This window comes from Mauremys reevesii, linkage group 1, assembly GCF_016161935.1.
Source record: "Mauremys reevesii isolate NIE-2019 linkage group 1, ASM1616193v1, whole genome shotgun sequence".
Taxonomy (NCBI): Eukaryota; Metazoa; Chordata; order Testudines; family Geoemydidae; genus Mauremys; species Mauremys reevesii.
In genome coordinates, this window is record NC_052623.1 from 272,898,649 (window position 1) to 272,915,470 (window position 16,822).

Below are 16,822 nucleotides of genomic sequence, written 5' to 3' on the forward strand. Positions count from 1 at the left end.
AACTGGGCTCCACCCTGCTCTGGACTATGTGCCTTGTGCTTCCTGACCTGGCTTGACTCCTGGCATCTGACTTGTGATTCTTGGCACAGTTTGGCTCCTGCCACTGACCCCGTGGTATCCTGATCTGGCCTGACTCTGGTTCTTGACTCTTTGTTCTGATCTCCAGTTTCTCTCTTGCTTCTGTCCTCCCAATATTCTGACCCAGCTGACTCGACTCCTGTGTCACAACCGTGAACTCTGGCTCTGACTACGAGGTTTGGCTGCCCATGACCTGGCTGTGACATGTTGACTCTGCCACAGCCTCCCTGTGTGACCTTGGACAAGTCACTCAATCCCTCTGTACTTCAACTCCCAGTCTGTAAAATGGGAATACTAATACTACTTTTCTTCCACCCTTGGTCTGTCTTGTCCATTTACATCACAAGCATTTTGGGACAGGGACTATCTCTTACTATGTATTTGTACAGTGCCAAGCATAGGGGCGCCCTGATGTCAGTTGGGCCTATGTGTGAGTGACTAATACTAATAAATAATGACAATAGCAAGTATCTCAGGGGAAGGACAATACCTTCTTTTCCATTTGGGAAGCTTCTAGCACATTGTGGGTGCAATCACAAACACTACACTACTTTCCATAGCTATATAGCCACACCTGTACTTGTATTGATGCAGACACTCAGACCCTTCTTTTCTTTCCCTCATCCAGACTAAATGATGAGCAGACTGGTGTGGAGGAAACAAGAAGCTGGCCTCAGCTTTCATCTGATTTGGCACTCATGTAGACGTACCTGCGCTGCTGTACTCTACCTAGCTTGCTAAAAATAAAAGTGAGGATGTGGCAGTTCAGGGTACAAAAGCCCGCATGAACCCCCAGGGGTCCATCTTCCCTTGTGCAGCTGGTGCTGAAGCCTGCACCATGACGTCCACATTGCTATTTTTAATGAGCTAGCTAGAGTGCAGATAGTGCAGGTACACCTACGTGAGCTGCCATTCACACACTCCAGCTGCATATCCTTAGAGAATCCAATTTAAACAGGCTGGAAATGTGTTCAAGCATGGTTTTCTAGTAGGGGTAAAAGCCCAGGGCAGACAGGATCCCAGATATCAGCCTCAATCCCTAGACCTTTCTTGGTTAACTTTTTGCCCCCATGAACCTTTGCTCTCTGACATTTTCAAAGTAAATATTCAATAAGGCAAGTGAGGTGACTGTCTTGGCTAACAGCCACTTGGTCTGCAGGTGGCTGGGACTATTCAATGAACACTAGGAGAAGGTGGAGGAGGCATCACAAACAGGGCCGGTGCAACCATTTAGGTGACCTAGGCGGTCGCCTAGGACGCTAGGATTTGGGGGGTGCCATTTTCTTCAGCAGCGACCGCGGCAGCCAGATCTTTGGCTGCCCCGGTCGCCACCGGCATTTAGGTGGAGGGAGCTGGGGCGGGAGAGTGCAAGGAGGCCCACCTCCAGCAAGTAAGGGGTGGGGCGGCACGCAGGGGAACTCCCCGCCCCAGCTCACCCTTGCCCCGCCTCCTCCTTGAGCACGCCATGGCTGCTTCACTTCTCTCGCCTCCCAGGCTTGTGGCGCCTAAGCTGATTGGCGCCACAAGCCTGGGAGGCGGGAGAAGTGAAGTGGCCACGGCGTGCTCGGGGAGGAGGCGGGGCAGGGGTGAGCTGCTTCACTTCTCCCGCCTCCCAGGCTTGCGGCGTCAATCAGCTTAGGTGCCGCAAACCTGGGAGGCGGGACAAGTGAAGCAGCCATGGCGTGCTTGGGGTGGAGGCGGAGCAGGGGTGAGCTGGGGTGGGGGGTGCCTCAGGGTGGGGAGCTGCCGCAAGGGGGGCGCCTTAGGGCAGAGGGGAGCTGCACGTGGGAAGGGGCACCTCAGGGCGGAGGGAACTGCTGTTGGGGGTGCCTCAGGGTGGGGGTGGGGGGGGGGAGGGAGGGCGCAAGGTGGAAGTTTCGCCTAGGGCGCGAAACATCCTTGCACCGGCCCTGATCACAAAGCTACCACAACAATAGTAAATGCAAGTAAGGATTGCAAAATTATGAGGTACACTTACTTACGTATGCACACCACTGCCCTCTGCCACATATGATCAACCCTTTCCAAGCATGAATTGTTTTAAGATCTTTCTTTCTGGTATCTGCAAGCAGGTTATAAGCTCTATAGCTAATAGCAGCTGGAGGAAATCTTCCTGTAGAACAGTGTTTTGGAGCCAAAGTGTGGGAGTTCTGTTCCCCATCGCCTCATGCATGGGATTAAGCTGGCTTCCATGTGTATGTGGTATGCAGCTGCCCATCACTTCACTGTGCCACTGAGGGCTTGAGCGCTACGGTAGAGTTCTTTGGACGCCTGGGAGTGTGGGGTGAGGGAATCACAAAATAGCTGTGGGTAGCTGCAGAAGGCTGTGACATCTCACCTCTTTTTCCCCATCCGCTCCCCTCCCTTTCAAGGGCAAAATAGCACGCAAAGGGAGAAGGCTCAGCTCACACATAGGCGTGGGCAGCCAGCACTTCCGCATCTTTCACTGCTTTTCTCCCTTTCTGCCTGCAAGCTTTCTCCTCCCACAGTGACTTGTTCTTATTGGTAACGGGTGACCCTCAAATGCGGTTTGGTTAGGAAAAGTTCCCCAAGGTTCAGACTTCACCCAAATTGTCCCCGCCTCTTAGGTTTGTAGGACTGGGCAGTGTGATGGGGCATACAAAGCCTACACCAGGCACCAAGGGGTTAAAGAGCAGCTTTGGGCTCACGCAGCACTCCTCCCCCCCATACCTCTGAAGCATGTCAGTCTTGGAGGAGAAGACTTAAAAAGGAGAAGGTCAGTTCCGTAGGCCCCACCCTCAGCAGGTAGACAGGCCTCTCCTCAGCTCCTACAGAGGAGCATGGCAGAGAGCCAAGATACCTCAAGTTGAGTGTGAACACAAAGCAGTAGGACAGATGGTTGGAGGTTCTGGGTAGGACTGAAACACTGGAACAGCTCTTCATTTCTGTTAATTTTGTTTCTTTTCCTTTGTTACCTTGAGGACTGAGACTCAGGCTAGACCCTGGGTCAGACTCATGCTGAGAGTACGAGTCGCTGAGGAGAAGGTGCCCAGGGAAGAAGTAAGAGGTGTGTGACCAGACAGACCTTAACCATTTGCCACAAAAGATCCCTCGGCTGGAATCTGGGGTAGAGGGAGGGACTGGATTCCCTTACAGCCTCAGTGGGAGGACTAGCCAGAAGACCCCAAACACAAGGGGCTAGAACAACTACTGAGTTTCAACCTGGTGCCGGGGCCTGGGGCTATTGGTGAAAACTCTGGTTTACCCTGAAAGGTGTGAGACCAAAGGTGACCTGGTCAAAGGTCTGAATCACAAGGCAAAAGGGGACCACCAGAGGACCACCTGGGTGGCAGGACTAAGAACAAAACCTTGCAATGCTGCTCCTAGCCACAAGGCATTGTAGCAGCTGGTGAGTCACTTTATCACAGGCAGGAAAACTCAACGGAACAAATGCCCCACTTTCAGGTAGGCTGCAAATAACTCACAGAGAGGCTGTTCTTGTGATATCTTGGGGGGCCCTTGAAACCAGAAAGCGCAGCAGCAGCCATGGAAATGAAGAATGCTAAGTTAAAAAGTCCCCTGAACTTTTTTTGAGCCACCTAAAACATTTGGGGTTCAAGCTGAAGGGAGGAGCAAAGGTTCTGCTGGGCTCCTGTTACATTGAAACTACTTGGTCCTTTCCTTTGAACCCCATATCATCTATGATGCCAAATTGTATGTGTTTTCAGGAGGTTGTAAGCTTGTGTTTCTCCCACGACCCTGCTGGCTCATAAGTGTTATTTCTGGAGGTCTAGTTTCCACAGTAACAAGCAATTACCATTGTTCCTTGGACTGGCAAAGTTACCACCAGCATCGCAGAAGGAGATGCGTTTCTCTCTATATTGGGATAAAGTACCTTCGCATGTCTTGCTAGTCGCTGAATGCCAGTCCTGATGCAGGTCCTTTGCCGTTCGTACACCCCACCCCATCCGCTGCTCTCATAGTAGCAAAGATTTGGTAATGCTGTCAAACAATCTAAAATCCTCTTCCTTTGGTCTGTATCTACCCTGGCAAAACCGGGAACAGCAATTCACCAGAGGAACAGGTTCCCCAGTGGTAGTACTGGTGGGAACATCAATGTAATAAGTTGTGGCCATTTTTAACCACCATGTTACTTAACCCTGTTCTGAGTAGTGTTACATAATGACCCTATTTACCCTGCAGCTTCCACCATTGTGCAGTACAGTGGAGCCCACGCGTAAATTATTAGCCCATTTTTGCCAGTGTAAGCAAGGCTCTGACGTGTAACCAGAGAGTTTCTCCTATGTATAGTGCCTTAATGCCCCCCCCAAAGGGGAGTGTGTAGGTTCTGTTCAACTTCACCAATCATTCTTTCCCCCAAATGTCTCCTCCCTTTAACTACTCCTCCAAATTGGTTCATTTATACTGCATTTTAAACTGCCTAATATACATCTTAATTTTCAGGTGGGTGTCAGATAGAAACTGTGAAGATAAGATGGCTAGGAAGCTTATGGGAGGGGGTTGGGCTTTGTGGGGGAAAGGAGGGAGGACGATAGGAGGCTGACTGAAGGTGCTGAGTTAGATTTTTGGGGATGGAGGGACATTTCCTGGCTCTCAGCAGTTGTAGTTTTTGGCTGCCAATTTCCACATTCTGGAAGGGTCTGAAGTACTGCTAAGAAATCTTACCTCGCCTTTAACAATGTATTTTACTAATGAATATATATGCCTGTTTGGCCAAATGACAAGTCAGGGGTGTTGGAGGGGGAACATGGCAACTGGTGACAAATATTTAAAAAGTATAACACTGAAGAGGACAAAGAGTTTTGTGCAGGAAGGATTGTGCAGGGGGTGTAACAAAGGAAGGCAATATTTAGGTTATCAGGAGACATTTCCTAATGCTGAGATCTATTAGACTGTGGAATAGTCTCCCAAAGGAAGGAGTGGAAACCCCTTTACTTCAGATTATAAAACCAGACTGGCTAGAGCACTGGGAACAGCCCTGTATTGGCTGGAGTGTGGGGGTGAAAATGAACAAGTTGTGACCCACCACAAGTTTTTGTCTCTAGTTTCTGTGGTGAAATAAAGCAATTTCTCCTGCCTCAGACAGTTGCTGCCTACACATTGTTTCAGCAACCCCTGGGAAAATGGAAACCAAGGATAAACAGACTCTCTCTGTTTAAAAAAAGAGGTTGAGAAAAGAGATGGGTAGAAGAATAAGACGACACTGGATCCTTGAGTCTTCTTGCTGCCTGATGTCCTTCCAGGGGCAAGAAATGAAGATGAATGAAGGAATCAAATGCAAATAAGATGATCACTCCAAGGGATCACCACACCATTTTTTCCACAGGGCAGTCATGGTTTTGAAGGGTCTTGGGATATCAGAAGGTCCAAAAGTTTGCTCTGGGGGCTTATGTGACTTCAAGATGTGACCCAAAGTCAGTCCCAGGGAAGGGAGTTGAAAAGGGGGGCAATACCAAGGAGTTCTCTAATGGGAAGCAGTCATTTCTGATTCAGCAGGCTTCTCCTTCCCTTAGTGTCATATGCTACCCCCTCCTTAGACCTTGGTTTGCACCATGCCCTGGAATAAAAATGTTCTCTTGTTCTTCAGAGTTGGAACCCAGAAGTATATTTGTCTGCAAGGTGATGAATACAGGTTCTAGGTGGATTCCCAGTTACAAGTCGCTATGTCATGTAATATGCCCCATATGAACAGATTTTCCTTATTTCAAAAATAAAACAGGCCACTATTACTTTGGTTTAAGCTTCCAGACACTTACTGGCATCCCACTTTTCCACCAGGAAATTCCTCTAGGCAGCTGGGCTGGACGCTGTGATTGACATCAGCCAGTAGGTGGAGCTACTGGGCTGCAATTTCACTACAGCATCTCAAGCTAATAAAACAATAGAACAGCTTTTCCTTCAGGGAAATCAGCCTCCCCCCCCCACCCCACTTGATGGTCACATACTGGAGGGGGAAGAAAGACAGGCCTTGGGGTGGAGTGAGAGAAGGGAGGGTGTGTGTCCATCTGTCACATGTTAGGTTTCCTCCCCAAGGATATGTGATATGGGGTTAGGGTGAAGAGAAATGGACCTGTGTAGTACTAATGTGTGGTATGCCTGCAAGGCTAGAATCTGGCTGATGCCCTCTTTCATTTTTGGGGTGGGTGAGTGAAGGAGGAAATGCTACTGGCTGGGCAGGTTTAGAAACCTCAGAAAACTTCTCTGACAGGAGATAAGAAAGTGGTTTGAAGGGTGTCTGCAACAAAGGAGGTTTTATGGCCAGTGATGCATGCTCACAGAGCCAACAGAGGTAAGGCATGTGCTGTATTTAGGAAAAAAGCTTTAGAGATAACCTTTAAAACAATTCAAAATGGGGATGTGGCGTGTGAGGGTGTGTCACAGGCTGTTAGAGCTGGGTGAACCTCAGAATTTCTATTTCATGCAACATTTTGCCATTTCAAAGTTTGTTTTCATTCCAAATTGAAACAAAAATGAATATTTTTAAAACATTTCCTATGAAATTAAAAATTAAAAGATATTTTGAAAAAATTGGATATATAAATTTTAAAAAGTCCAAAAATATTTTGAAATTACTTTTTATTATTTTTACATTATTTCATGATATCTTCGTAGCGGTAGTGCATAGTATAACATGTCATGTTTTCAGTACCCTCGAAAAATGATTCCAGGCTGACTTAAGAAAACAGCAGCTCCTCAAATGCTTATTTTCTTTTCTTGTTCAAAGTGTCAAACTGTTTCATTACTACACACAAAGGAGACACTTTGATCTAGAAAATAAGTTAAGCTATTTCAATCAGTACTAAGTAGCAGCTGCCTTTAATGACTTAAAAATAAAATATTTTGACATATGTCATTAGTTTCTGTTAATTGGCTTAGTTTGCAGCAAGGTATTGAATATTAGGAAAAACTTTCTACTTATAAGGATACTTAGGCACTGGGACAGGTTACCTGGGGATTCCAAAACCTCCCTATCATTGGAGGTTTTCAGGAGGGGGTTGGACAAACACCTTCCAGGGATGATCTAGATATACTTTGTCTGCCTCAGTGCAGGGGGCTGGACTATTTGACTCTGGAGGTCCTTTTGAGACCTCAATTTCTATGATTTTCTAATATGTCATATAATATGTCACTAGAAGTAGTGCCTGGCATGACATGTCATATTATGGTCCTACTAATACTGACGTGTCATGAAATAACAGAAAAATAAAAATAAACTATTTTTGAAATGAACATTTTGTTGTAAAATGAAATTTCAATTTTTTTCCTGCACAAATTTTTCCAAAATGAAAATAAATTCACTTGGAATTGTTTTCATGGGAAATTTCATTAAAATGGATATGGTTTTTGTGAAAAATTTCAGTGTTGTTGAAATGCCATTTTCCAACAGAAAACTGTTTAGATGAAAATTTTCCAGCCAGCTCTAGCTATCATTACACTCTCCTCCCCAATCCCCAATGCGGGGAAGAAGGGTCAGGGTTGTTGTTAGATTATTTTTCCTCTTTCTAAGCGCAATGGCTTAAAGAGCTCCATAGCAGTTCTGCAGATAGATGCACAATTATGAGACATCAATGTGAATTGTAAATCTCTTCTGTCAGTCAGCTCCCTTTTCCCTCTGCATACGTAATCTGGAGCTGCACAATGTCTGCACAGACAGACATGCCTTTGCAAGGCTGGCTTCTAGAGACAGGATGCATGTTACAGCCTCCTTTACTTGTTCTTGATGGTAGCAACATCACATGGAGTTTCAGTTTACAGTTCACTGTCTCCCTTCCTACCACTGAAATACAGGCAGCTTTGAGTTGAAACACAGCAACTATTAAATGCCACAAAGATTGTAGTAAAGTCACAGAAAAGCAATAAGAATGAGTAAAGGGCTATAAGAACTGACTTGTGAAGAAATATTAAAAATATAGGGCTTGCTGTGGTATTCTTTGTAAGGCATGCAACAATTTTTTTGCATGCAAGCCGTGATCTTGCATGTATGGTACATGCGAGGTCATGCTGTACAGAGGACACCATATTCTTCTATATGCATGATCAGGGGAAGGTGACCAGATGTCCTGATTTTATAGAGACAGTCCCAATATTTGGAGCTTTTTCTTATATAGGCACCTATTGCCCCCCACCCCGTCCCGATTTTTCACACTTGCTGTCTGGTGACCCTAGATCAGGGGCTGGATGGAATCATCCCAGATCCAGTTGAACAACACACAGCCAGTTGAGCATGCATTGCATACATAGACAGCACACACCAAATATAAAGAATGTATAGCATGGCTATTAGGGGTGCAGGATAACTTTCTACTAATAGTTGAAAGGTATAAACTCCATGGAGGAAGAGGAATTGTTGAGGATGGTGGAAAGGGATATAACATTTACATTTAGGGAGAAAATCAGGAAAAATTTCCAAAATGGTGAGTTTTATTAGACCATGGAATAGATTCCCCGGGAAGTGGTGGACATTCCACTGCTTCAGCCATTTTAAACTGGACAAAGCATTAGAAATATACCCTAGAAAACAATCATACAGTGGCAGGATGGGAGAATAGACAAGATGTAACCAAAGATCTACTATCTACCCCCATTTTCTGTGATTTTGTGACAAAGAGGAGAGGGAGGGTACCAGCCTCTGATGGTGGGGCTTGTGCATGAATTAGCATTAGAGCAGAACTGTGATGAGGGAGTGAAAAATTGAAAGCAACTAGTGTTCTCCTTTTTCAGCACGAATGTGTTCAGGCTGGAGGAGTGAAAGCTAGGAAAATCTAGAGCAAATAAGTGGCATGAAGGGGTATGTATAAGATACAAAGGGGTCAGATACAAAGGGGATTGGGAGAAGTCAGAATCAGTGTTTGAGTTGTTTAGTGACTGGCGGCAGCAAGCTGGCATCCAGGGATCGGAAACTGCTGAGCATCTGCAGTGCAATCACCTACTTCATTGAGTTAAGAGATGTGGAAGGGAGGTCACCAGACACTATTACTGAAAATTCAACTAATAAATGAGAAGCAACTGCAAAGGTTTCTTCAGTTTCCTCATAAACAACTGAAGTTGCATAGCAACAATACACTGCAGTATCCTTGGCATGGCAGACCCTTCTATACTCCCCATCTTTGGCACAGTATAGATCTCAACATGGCGCTGCTAGACCATTTATAGGCTCAGTTGCTGGACCTCTGCTCCTTACAGAATAACCCTCTACAATGCATCCCCAAGGGCCTATGCCCTCCAGTATATCCAGTATCTGAAGCTCTGACCCACCATAGTGTAATCACCTTGCAGTGTGCTGCCCACCTCCCCTGGCATCCACAGTCCTTACAGTTCTCTGCTTTATAGCATCAGCATCCTGCAGGGTATTTCCCAGCCTAGTGAGATCTCTAGGCTTTGGAGCACGAGTACCAGTCAGCGTAACCAAACTCTAGTATGCTGGCAGTCTCTGGAGCACTGACTGCTCCTAGTATAACTACACTGTGGTGTGCTTCCAGTCCCCCTTATATCCTCTTTCTGCTTGCTCATGTTATTTAACACCTTCCCCTCCTTCCACATTTTTCAGTATAGTCTCTTTCACTGGCATGCAGGAGAACTGGATGGGATTTTGGAACCTACTAATGTCATCACCGAGTTGGTCATAGCTCATATGAGCTAAAGATGTCACTAACTTAGTGTGGCAGTCACATAAGATTTCGTACAGCAGAGGTAGCAGTGGGATACCTGACAAAGGGCCCACAGACCAGATTTCCTCTCAGGAAGAAGTAAGGTGGCTGACCCAGCCCAGTTCACCAAAACACTGGTGTGACCATGGTGATAAAATCACGGTATTAGTCTGAACAGATTGGGAGCAGTGGTGGTGGAGAGTGACTCCAATTCCCCCCCTCTCCTGTTGGAGGCCTACACAAATTTCTGTGTGTGGACTGCAACCTTTTATTTATTATAATGCTCTTCTTCCAGAAAGATCCCAAAATGCTTCACAAGGGTGCATATCATAGTACCTCATAAATACAGCCGCCTCTGCCATGGAGGACAGGCAGTACCTCTGCATGCCAGTACATGGGGAAAATTTTAAATAAGGAAACCTGAATACCCCTCTCCTCATGTTGACAGAGGCTCAGAACACCAGGACAAGGGGCATGGAAGTGAATGCTTTTTTTGTGGCTTTTTTACACTGAATTATTAGGGGTCTTCCTGGTGGTCAGTTTAAGGTGGGAGCGCTCAGCACTAACATTAGCACTGCATCCTTCCTTCTAAACAGTGTAACATGATAAACTAGATCAGTCTTTTCAAAATCACCACCCCTTAATTATGATCAGGCAAATAAACCTGTGAAGGGCAGGCTAACAGAGCCCATAACTTCAGGACTGTGTAAGGGAATTATTCAGCCCCAGTAAATCATTTGACTACTAAGCAAACTGTTGCAAGGTTCTGTTCAGTGTCTAATGCAGTCCTTTGAGCAGTCTCTGGAGTACCTAGATACTATACTGAGAGGCATGACTTAAAATCATAGCTAGGTAGAATGTCTCCCTGTGACAGGGAGCTCTACACACTGCTGGAATGATGCCTCCTCCTGGCCATTCTGGGGATTAGCTTTGGGAGGCCAATGCCCCTTCCTGCGGTTGCACACTGTTCCTCTGAATCTCACTCTCAGTCTACAGCCCCTCTCTTGCTCCAGGAGCTGCTGCTCTCTGTGACTCAGCCCTCTAGTAAGGTCGCTTAGCATGTATCCCCCTTCCGCTGTACCAAAGTCCTTCCACACAATTGGTCTCAGGCAGTCTTCCTTGGCATTGCCCTGATGGTGCCATTTCCCCAATGGCCAGTAGGGGAACCCTGGCCTGTCCTCTTGTCCGGGTAACCAGTCCAGGGACGCTATACTATACCTGCTTTTGCTCAGACCCTGTTACTCCTTCCCTGGACTCCTTCCTACAGCTTCTGGTTCCCCCCTCTCTGGGTGTACCAGCTCAAACTCCCTCCTCATGGGAAGTAACTGGAGACTACTGAACCCCATAGCCTCCTACACTACTCCCAGGGAGGGACCAACTGCAGACTACTTCCCTGCAGCGCCCGCTCTGTTGCCAGTGTCCTGTCTTTATAAGCCCAGCCCAGCTCCTTCCCTAGCTGCACCTCATCAGCAAATTAGGCTTTAGTACTCACTGGCTGTCCTCCAGGTGCAGCCTGTAGGTTAATTGGCCTAATTTACCCCTTCAGGCCTTGTGTGGGGTAGACACCCCATCACATGCTCTTACTGAGTATTGAGGAATCAGCTCTAGAAGATGGCCTAAATCAACAGATGGGATTATCTCTGTGGGTTCACTCACTGCAAAGGGATCTGACAGCTCTGGATAATTATCTGACAAAATGAAATTTATTCCAATGAAAAGTAACCCAACTCTCTCTAACAAAATAGGAGCAAGAGGTATTTACTTTAGTCTGTGCTATTCTTGCTTTTTCTTGAGTGTCTTTCCCTTGAACACAATCGTCTGGATATAAAATTCCTAAGGGCTTAATTCTGAGGTGCCATTCTGTCTCTTTCCAGCTGAGTTTTGGATTGATCTTCCTTCGTCTTGAGAACGGGGGAAGTCAGGCTAACAGGGATCTAGCAATGATTGGAATGGTCATTACATGCACTCGAAAAAATCCACTGTTATCTGCAAACTTTAAAAATCTCTCTTGAGCACCATTATCAGAAAGGACTTATACTAGAACTCTGGTGAGCAAGCAGATGTTACCCTTTCTGTGACTACACTGGTTATGTGTTTTGACAACCTGGCTCCTTCAATGAAGCAGTCAATCATTCGTTTTAGGTGGCATCTTCCAGACTGAAAAGATCTGCACCAGCTTTCTGCTACCTATTTGAAAATAGATATCATATTTTTCAGCTTGCTCTTTGTCACAGGGTTGCTGGCCCCTTTGAGGGGAACCTGGGCCCAGGCTACCCATGAGGAGCTAATTTAAGGGCAATAAGCCTATCTAGGCAGTTAATTAAATAATGAGCAAATGAGCCCAGAGGCGCCATCTTTCTGAGTTTCAGGGGGTGCTCGACCCCTACTCCACCCCAGGCCCCACAACCACTCTAGCCCTTTCCCCAAGCCCCCACCCCCTCTCTGCCTCTTCCCACCCCCACCCCGCCTTTTCCTGCCCCATTCCTCCCCTGAGCATGCCCCGCTCTTGCTCCTCCCCCTTTCCCCAGTGCCTCCTGCACACCACTGAACAGCTAATCACTAGTGGGTGGGAGGCACTGGTGGAGATGGGGAGGAGCTGATCGGCAGGGCCTGCTGGCGGGCAGGTGGGAGGCTAGCTCCGGAGGAAGAGCTGATGGGGAGGGGCTGCCAGTGCACCCACAGAGTCAGTGCCTATGTCTGAACCTGATAAAAAGCCATCAGGGCTCAATTGCAGGGAGAGATGCTCACAAAGAGAGATGCTCTCCTAAGGGAGAGAAGATCCCAGAGACCACAGGCCCCAACGAGGAGGACGGTTGTGCACCCCTCCGCCCTAAGCCACGGGGAGAGACTACAGGCTAGAGAGGTCAAGATGAGAACCACAGGCCCCAAGGAGGAGGGTTATGCACCCCCTGAACCTAAGGGGAGAGACTTTATTTCAAGATTATTTGGCTTTAACAAAGTAGAACCCTAGCCGGAGAATTTTGTCTTGCACCCTTTTGGACTGTGTTGAGTTCTTCAGGCCTGAGAGAAAGTAAACTGGGGCACGGAGTGCCTGAAGCACCCCACTAGGTCAGCAGGGGGTGCTACAGCACAGCTGGTACCAGAAATGGGATTCTGAGACCTCCCCTCCCATCAAGGAGCGATGACCGAGCAGCATGACATAGAGATCTTCAGCTGGGCAATATTTACCCTCCCATGTCAGTGTACGGCAGGGCAGCCATGGCTGTGGGAGTTCCAACTCCAGGTCTGGGGTGTGCCAAAGCAGCAGCAGAAGCCTGTTGAGGAGGTTCTGTAATGAGGAAGAGTTGATTGTCATTGCCACTGAAAGGAAAGAAGGCTCAGGTCCTGATCAGCACTATGTATTGGCTATGAAGAAATGTCCGGATTGGTTTGCCCCTATGTGAACAATGATTGTAAGGCTGGCCTGGTTGCATAGAGCACCAAAGGAACCAGGGAGAATCGGGCTGTCAAAAACACTCTGTTACAAACTCCTGGGGCCCAAGCTATTGTGTCATCTGAACAAAGGACTGTGGGGACCCAGTTTGGGGCAAGGAAGAGAGATGCTCTAGGGACAGTTTATTTTGGCTGTGGGGAGAATGGGCACATAGAATGGTGTTGCCCTGCTAGAAATTTCTACTTTGGGAGGATGGACTATAATTATGAGGAAGCGCGAGCCTACAAGAATAGGTGAATATGCAGTAGTCCAGGAATAAGCCCGGGGATGTAAAATTAATGGTAGGAGGACGGCCATGGATTCCAAATTCCCTTTGGGAGGGGAGGCACCCTGACACTACTTTCAGTCCTGGGGGTGATAGCTTGGGGGACTTGAATAATTTGGTAAAGGGATCAGGACAGATCCAGGGACCAGAAGGAGTTCCACTCAAGAAGAGTTCAACCAACTTTCCTGAGGGACAACAGGATGCTGGAATTGAGCAGGCCAGAAAAAAGATGGAACTTGATTCAAGGGCTCTGGAGGGCCAGGGAAATACTGTTAACAAGAGCTGTAATGTGGCTGTCAAAGAATTCTATAAACTGCTTGGCCAGATGGAGGCTTTCTACCAGTAGCTGGATGGCCAGAAAAATATTCAGAAGACTCAAATCCAAGAAATGAGGTGGCAATACTCCCAGGCTGTGAAGGAGCTGACACAGCAGGTACAAACCAGGCAAATAGAAGTGGACTTTGAAAGGGCAAAGCAGGCAAATGTGTGAGCCTGGCCAATGAGCTTACTATGCCTCTGCCTGTCAAAGGACAGGGAAGGACACACAGGGAAGGAAGAGACAGAAGGGTAAGTGAGCTTGAAGAGTGGCTCAGGACAGCTGAACCCATTGGAAAGTAAGTCATAGAAACCAGTGGATAAACTGGACTTGGGAGCCCAACTGTAGATGTCGCAGGAGTCACTGCAGGAAGAGACGTGCCAGAAACTGATCTTCATTACCAAAGTGGAAAAGCTGGAGGATGAGAAGAATTGCTCCGAGGAGCAGATGCGTGAAGGAGTCAAGTTAAACCAAAACTCCAAGAAAGAGGTTTCCAACCTAACAGATAGACAGAAGGAGTTGGAATATCTGCTTGTTCTGGAGAGAAAATGCTCTGCCTATTCCAAGGACAAGTGGGAACCTACTGAAATAGAAATACAGGAGCAGGAGCGAGAGACCCCGGCTTTGAGCAGAGCCACTGAGGAAGGTCTGCAACACAGGACTGCCTGAGGTGGGGGAAGGGCAAAAGGGGCAGGTTGCCCTGAGTTCCCCCATTTGAGAGGATCCCCAAACTGAGTGGTGGTGTAACCTGCCACTCAGGTTTGTCCCTGTGACCCAGTGGGTCAGGTTGTGATGCCTGGAGAGGGGAGCCGGGAGCTGGGCCCAACCCCACAGAATTGGAGCTGCTGTTTTGGGGTGCGTGTGTGATGGGCTCACTCTCCAAGTGCCTCCCATCTCCTGCGGGGCCCCTACACAGTGTTATTTCATCCTTGGGGCTTTTTTTTGGAAGATTGGTGGGGTCTCTCAGTTTCAGATTTTGCCTTGGGCCCTGTACTGGGGCGGACTGCCCCACTCCCTGTGAGAGTAGGCTGCGGCAGGCCAGGGCACCTGTGCAGACAGGGAGCCAATCAAAGAAGGGCTTATTGAGAGCCAATTAGGGCCCAGTTTGGAGACAGCCAATCAGGGCCAGGCTCAGACATATATAAAGGCTGCTCAGGAAGGGAGCAGTCAGTTTGTCCCAGGCCTTTGAGAGGGGAAGGTCAGTCTCCAAGGGTGGAGAATAGCACCATAGACAGTGCAGTGCTAGCCAGGGCTTGGGGAGGCTAGAGAGCTTGAGCCCATAGCCGCCAGGCTGCAGGCCCTGAAGGGAAGGGCCTAGTGGGTGCAAGGGGCCGTAGGGGAAGTGGCCCAGGGAAGCAGACAGAGGAGGGGAGAGAAGGAGGACGGCGAGGCTGCTGCCAGAGGGTCCCTGGGCCGGGGCCCAGAGTAGAGGGCGGACCTGGGTCCCCCCTTCCTCCCTTGCAGTACACCCAGCCAATGGCCGTAGGGAGCGGCCATTATACTATGCCAGATCCCTGACAAGAGGGATTGGACTCAGAGGGCGGTTGGACATAGTGGCTGGGGCGTAGGACTGCTGATCACCGACCCCTGGAAGGGGGTGCAGATGGACTAAGGGGCACTGCCAGAGGGCAGTGGCCTTGAAGAGGACGCTGCCGAGCAGGCAGCAATGCGGGTCCAGAGACAGCAACAGAGGGCAGAACGACGGACGGGACACCACCAGGAGGAGGCGCTCCACTGGACAGAGCTAATTCCCGGAGTCACCAGCAGGAGGCGCCGGGTGGTGAGTCCCACCCCGTTACAGGCCCCCAGAAACCTTTATGCATCCCTGCTGAAACAGAAAGTTGCAGGTTTCCAAGATGGAAAAGAAGCTGGAGACTAAAACCAGTGAGCTCCAGGAACTGGCCATTGAGGTAACATCCCTACACACTCCAGCGACAGAGGTTGGGTTGCAAGGAAAACTGGCCCAGGACTGCATAGGAATACAAGACCAGGCTGCAGAAGCATGTGTAGAGACATGTGATAAGATGGTGAGCAGAGAAATGGGGTACTGAGAGGCTTGTGTTGCTACAAGGGGCCTGACTGACACACTAGGCTTCCAGAAAGGCCTTCCAAGAGGAACAGTCAGTGATTTGACAAGAATTGGGTGTCCTGTGGTGCAAATGCTAAGATCCCATGCAGATCAGAAGCTGTGATAACAGCAGTAGCCCTCTCAGCTATACCGCAGACCTCTGCAATAACAGACCAGAGCAAGCTGGAGGAAAAGGCTGCTACTGCTGATAGGAACTGGGCTGAAATCCTGGAGCTGCAGACTCAGATGACCGAGTACCAGCAGGAGCCTGCCTGTGCGCTCACGGGAGAGAATTGTATTGCTAGTGGTAAAGCAGGAGCGGGAGCTGACCTGCCTCAGTGTTGAAAAGGAGACTGGGGAGGAGCTGACTAAACTCCAGAACCTGCTTAAGGTCCAGCCAGGGTTGAAGTTCAACTTGGCTAAAGATAAAGAGCTGGAATTGTGTGGCGGTGAGGGCACTGCAACAGGAAGACTGACTGAGCAAGAAGGGACATCAGCCTGCTGAAGCTAAGAGTTGCCCTGCCATGGGTCTAAACCCATGGGATTATGATGAAGCTGCAAGGCCAATCCGCAACTGGATCCCTGCTAAAAAGAAGGGGTCTGTCCCAAGGAAAGAGGAACACTCAGATAGTGCATGGTTCAGAACATCATTCAGAAGGTACTGTGGGTCCAGGAAGAGCAGTAATGGGTGCTGCTGGGTGTTGTGTATTTGGTTGTCATGGGTTTTGTTACTATGGCAACTGAGTTAGACTATTAAGGGATAGCTCAGCCGGTTTCAACCGGCTGGGTGAGCTCTCTGTCTCTGTAAATAAAATGGAGGTTGTGGTTAGCGGTCTGCTCTCTGGCCTCAAGTGATTTCTTCCTAAACCGGCTGCCCCAAGGATACAACACTGGCGACGAGGGTGGGATCCTGGTGCTGCTCCAGTAACAGAAGGAAGTAGAAGTCAAGGTAAAGACCAAACAAAGAAAAAAAGCTGCTTGTTTGCACTGACTGTGAAAGTGAAACTAAAAA